Raw genomic sequence first — 6,201 nt, 5'->3', positions numbered from 1 at the left:
CGCTAATGTCATTAGTTCGTTATCATTACTAAGGTGCAGGAATACTTCCCCCCTTTTTTTCCACATCACGTCGCCTGCCTGGATCTGTTATTATCTCGCTCTGAGGCACAGAGGAGTGTCACAGGTAAGGTTGCTTCAACTGCTTTTTACGACGCGGTCTCATTTCCGGATTCAGGCATTTTGTGAATGAAGCCGATATTTCCGTTAAAATACATAAGTAAAAATATTTATTTGAGTATAGTACTACCACCCAACTTTATGGATGATTTAATGGATTTAATTTTACGAATTATACTTGAATAAATACGGTAGGTTTTTTTTTTGTTGATAGGTTTCTTCCTGTTAAAAGGGAGTTTTTCCTCTCCACTGTCACCAATGTGCTGCTCAGGATGGGAAACTGAAGTGATTCAACACAATTTGCTGGCTTCTTTGGATTGTTTATTTTTTGTGTGCAGAGCCCTGAGACAATATTTGTTGTAACTTGGTGCTATAAAAAAACTCAATTGAATTATGTTTTCTCTGAGAACTTCTTCCCACAGTGAAAAAAAAAAAACACTATGGACTGGAGGTGTATAAGTATCCAGAAGTCAACGTGGCGTGACCAGATGAACAAAACCATCAGAATATTTCACAGACTGACCCCAAACACAACATAAATTCAAAAACAAAAGAGATAAAATGAGAAGGAGGTTAATCTGAAGAGGTTTGATTTAATTTAAACAGTGGTGGGCACAGTTTCCCTAAAGCACTAATAGGGGAACTAATTTCCTGATTAGTGATTTTTTTTTTCAGAATCAGCTTTATTGTCATTCACACACAGCACCATGCAGAACGAAATTGCAGTTAAGAACACTCCGTTCAGGAGAAAGACACRTAAACACGGGGGTGAACGGATGATCAGGTCTTCCGCAACACGGTCACCTTTTTGCAGTTTGGAAAAACACAATAGGAGAGGTGAGTTAAAAAAAAGGTTGCTCTGAGCCTGGGAAATCCAGTTATAAATCCAAATATGTACAAATCTTCCACATCTTCAATGGAAAGCGGTGCCAAACAGATCAGGTTCCAGCCCCAAGAACCACTGACCACTGACCAGCAGCAACCATTCCACTGGGACAGCTACATTCCCCACGTTCCAATCTCAATGTAGAAAAAATGGTGTCGATTGCGTTCAGAGACCAGTTGACCAAATCCACAATTACTTTTGTTTTTGGATGATAGGTAGAATGGCTTTCCAAAATATGTAATGGAGTTTGTTCCAGAACTACATCTAGAGGAGATACTTATTTTAATTAGACCAGACTGGTTCCAATTCAGGTAATTCCTCTTATAGACTGGATCTTGTTGGTCTCCATAAATCCAGACTCATTTGGTTTTTAAATACGATCTAACAACTGGCTGATAACAATAAAAAAAATAAAACTTAGACCCAGCTGAAGGGAACTGGACTAGACTTGTGGAAACCTTTGACCAGTTGAGTTTCCAGTTGATGAAGTGGTCTTTGGCGCAGCTCACAGTGTTGGACTCTAACATTGCCTCGTCCTGTAAAAAGCACCTAGCGCTCAACAAACTGGTACCTTGTGTGTTTCTCTTTGTGTTTGTGGTCAAAAGAGACAAGCTGTAAAGATCAACAGGTCAAATCTCTAAATCTTTGTTTGTTTGCAGTGCTGGCTCTAGGCATTTTGGTGCCCTAGGCGAGTTGAAGCGTAACCCCCCCCGTCTCCCCCGGACCTATGTCCCACCCCAATTTGAACCCCTAAAACAAGTTTGACAGTGTAAGGTACCATGGTAAACTTAGATTGATTTGCTTTCCCAGAAAGCAAATAAATAACAACATACATATCAACTTGTACAGATTGTCCATAAGTTATGAGGATTTTACGTCATTTTGCAGGTATACGGACGTATAGGGCAATCTCACGGATTTTCCAAAGTCTTCAAAACCTCATTTTCAAATTTATCTAACATGTCAGAGCCTGTAGGATGATTTAAAAAACAATAAATAACATCAAACAGCCATCTTCCAACATGTTCTGCTGGTAGAAATAAGTTTTGAACATTTTCTGCTCTCCTTTCCTCCTTTCATGTCCCCAGCGAGGCTGACAACCACCCACCCCCGGGTGCGAGTTGTATGGATAATTTGCCAAATTTATAGATTTTTGAGGCTTCTTATACAGGTAAATGTCCGAAGAGGTTGACATGTACTGTATGTGACAACAAAATACAAATTTTTTATTGAGTTTGTCAACACGAACCGCTACCTGAGAGGCACTACTAGCCCCTCCCACATCAGAGTGTCAGAGCAGGATGAGTCAGTGCAACGTCAGTCAAATGAGAGAGAGAGTGGGTGGGGGCAATTGCTGCATTGGGGGGGTGTATTATGGAAAAAGTAGTTTATTTTTCCTGTAATACTTCATTATAGTTTTTTAAGACAAAGCTAATTGAAAGGGGCGCTGAGCAGAGTTACAACCAGGGATTACAAATAATTACTTTTTTCTTCTGCAGTTTGGTGCCCCCTCCAGCTGATGGTGCTCTAGGCGACCGCTTAGTTCGCCTATGCCAAGTTCGTCTTTTAGAAGGCAAAAATTCACTTGTCTGGTCTAAAAAAACCAATTTGTTATTCATCAGCAGCTCTATAAACCAAAGTAGCCAAAATAAATAATTTATTACTAATTTAATGAATTAATTTAATGAATGGAATAAATTAAAATGAGAGACTGGAGGAAAATGTTGCATTCACTGACCTTCTGAAAGGAGGAAATCCACACAGGATGATCTGCAACCCCTGAATTGAGAGACAGCTATTGTGATTAATGGCATTCGCTCTAGAGCTAATAAATATAGCGTTAGCTCAAATGGCATTAGCACCAGAGCTAATTGACTAARTATCATGTTTGATCAATTCMWCCCATATATTGTGCAGAACATGTAAACTGAAACAAAATAGAACTTTGTCACAAATTACAGCTTTTTAGCTTTAACTCTATGTTTTAGTCTCAACTTTAACCCATCATCCCCAGAATGTGTTGTCAGTAAAAAATGACAACAAGCTTAAGTAAAAAATATTAGAGTTGGAGATTCCTTTAAAACATACATAGCAAAACACACTGGGAGTTTTTGTCAAATGATTTACTTCACTCTCAGCATTTTACTCATATATATGAAATTTACACATTTTGAGCATCTTTAAAGCAACTTAAAGAAAAAGAACAGCTTGATGAAAAAGCGTAGCCTCAAACGACCCACAATACCCTTTAATCACATCTAAAACACTTGTCATTTTCCATCAGGGCTGCAGTGACATGACCATTAGTGTGTGTTTGTGTGAGAAAACATTGAACCCACGCATGTTTTTTTTTTTCCACAAAACATGTAGGCTGAAATTCCCTCGACAGAACAATGTTTGACAGCTTTTTATTTTGCAGGTGGAAACAAACACACAATATGCATCTGTTACATCCGAGGGCAAATTACAGAACCCTYGTATCGTGTTTGTCCACATTCTGCTTTAATTGTAACACTAAATTATTATCTATATTGTCATGCTTTAAACAAACAGCTTTCGTATCAAAGCAGGTCATCTCTAATGTGTTATGTTACAAATATTATCCTGGTGATGTGTTGATCGGCTTAAAGAGAACAAACTATTTTGAGAATTGACGCATTTCCGTGTCTGAGTGCGCAGGAAACCAAACACGTATCATTTGCAAATGAAAAGCTCTCTTGCCGTTAAACTGCTGGTCCTCCACTGCCGGCGGACCGCACCAGTAATTACTGGTGATTGCCTTGATAGATCGGGCTGTTCATCCAGTGGACTGGAGGCTTCTCCAGAGGCCATGGTAGTGCATCAGCAGCTGCAGAAGAAGGGCACCGTGATTTGTGACTCATCCCTCTGATGCACTTTTATGTCTCCATCATATTGACTGTGTGATAATTACTCAGAGCTCTGCGTTGGACATGATGGCGTAGAAACCTTTTTGTGTGACAGCAGCTGAATTGTGATGTAGTGCAAGATGGGATAAAAGGTTTTTGGCTGTTCAGATGCTCATAGAGGGGTTGAGAGTGGAACATTAGAAGATGGAAGATGGTATTGGTATAGATTGGGAGATAGGGAAGCAGGGGAGCCCGGCGCAGCTCACTTACATTTTGGCTATTTTGAAATGAGATTTTGTGAAACTGTTATAAACTACATGTTTTAGCTCTACGAATGACCTGAGTTTGGAGAGAAAATTGGTAAATTTCTGACTCAATCAGTCTGACGAGCTCAAATCCAAGCAAGGCCAAGTGGATTGCTGCCGTCTTGGATCAGCTCCAGCCTCCAGCCTCTCATGGTGATTTATGTAAAAGCTGTTTTTATGTCTTCACATTGCTGTCAGGATCTCATTACATAGTTATTCAAAGAGTTCTACAGTTATTTGCAAGTCCAAATAGTGGCAAAAGCAGCTAGCTGTGATACTCCCAGCAGGAATTTCATGATATTTTTCCTAAAATATACGACAGTGTAAAACTTAATGCTTTTAATATTAACTGCTGTGAATTTTTTGAAGATTTGATTTGTTTAAAGATGGCAAAATGTGCATTGGATTGATTCCTTTTTGACAAGTCATATTAGCTCATCAATACAATCTGAGCACAATTTAACATTTTATAACACTTCTCTGTTTTAAACTTATACACATATTAAGTTGGTTTTAATATTTGGTTATTTTGATAGAAATTTGATCAAATTTCTTTAAGGTTAGCTAGCTGCTACAAAAAAAATCGGAATTCTGCACCACTTTTTTCTTTCTTTTTAAAAAGTTTTTCAGATCTACATTTACCCAGACATTGCATTTAAGGGTAACAGTGATTTTAATAAGCAGGTTCATCAGTGGAAAAATTTTACATTTTTATGTAGACGGCCAAAACACAACTTTTAGCAAATTGGTATAGATGCTGCTTCATGTTAAAGCCTTCCTTTTAATATAAGCAACAATCCAAGAGTGTCCTCTTTYAGTTCATACACATCATGCCAGCTTTATGTGTATGTTCCTGCAGCGAGTCATTCATAATCTATCCAGATTAATGATTCAAGTCCTCACAATGAATCCAGTTCAACAAATCCAAGGTCTAATAAACCCACGTCATTAATATCTTTTGGCAGATAAATAAACAAAAGTTTTGGAAAAAAGTTTGTGTTGACAAGGACTTTAACTCTTATGCTCCAAAGAGGTATCTACAACAGGTAAGATATTAATTGTTCATAAATATATCACAGAAAACCCCCACTTAATTTTTTAGCAAAGTTTACATATATTTATTTGCTTTTTTAAAAACTTATAAAGTTCTGATTTTGGATATTTGACACAATATTAAATTAATTAATCAGTAACTTTAGACAATATTTTATTCGTTTAATTTAAAAACAAAACAAATTCACATACAAAAAAATACATATTAAATAAAATGATAGGTAGCAGGAAGAAGAAAAAAATCTTATATCATATGAAGGTTCATATCTTATCTCACTTTGACCCCCAGACACAATCATCCATCTCCAGTCAGAAGGTCAGCACTGAAGTTGTGCAAAATTCCAAAAAAGCACCTTTTAGRTAACGGTTGAGATTTCCTCAGGTGTAACTTTGAAGATGCTTTTGTTTTTCTGCTAATTAAAAACACAAGGTTCTGACCTCGGTGCTTGCAAAACTGTAATCCTCATTCAGTTCTGTTCTGGCTGCTAGCAGATGGTATCAATATTCAATTTTTTACTCTGCTCTTCTGCTATGATGAAAATAAGGCTTCACAGCTTTTTGCTCTTAAGGTGATTAGTGAACATTTTCAGGCAGGCTCTAATGGGCTGATCTTTGGTAAGCATCTGTTGCAAAAAAAAATGCAGCGAGACAGCAGAAGAATATGTCTGTCTGATGATGATGTCTGATTGGTGCATATTAAACTTTGGATCATATCACACTGACTCACAGCCGACAGTGTGCAGATTCGTCCCAAGTGTTGTGTAAATTACAATATGCCAGTGTCCACTGCGAGCTGTGCAGGACATCTACTGCGTTTGGAGATTGCTCTGCAATAAATGCTTCAACTAGATTTTCTCTGTTTTCTCATTTGCCTTTTGCTGATTTGGAGAAATGATTAAATTATTTCTGTGTGTGTGTGTGTGTGTGTGTGTGTGTGTGTGTGTGTGTGTGTGTGTGTGTGTGTGTGTGTGTG

Source organism: Austrofundulus limnaeus, unplaced genomic scaffold (genome assembly GCF_001266775.1).
Source record: "Austrofundulus limnaeus strain Quisiro unplaced genomic scaffold, Austrofundulus_limnaeus-1.0 Scaffold177, whole genome shotgun sequence".
Taxonomy (NCBI): domain Eukaryota; kingdom Metazoa; phylum Chordata; class Actinopteri; order Cyprinodontiformes; family Rivulidae; genus Austrofundulus; species Austrofundulus limnaeus.
This window is presented reverse-complemented; position numbering follows the sequence as displayed.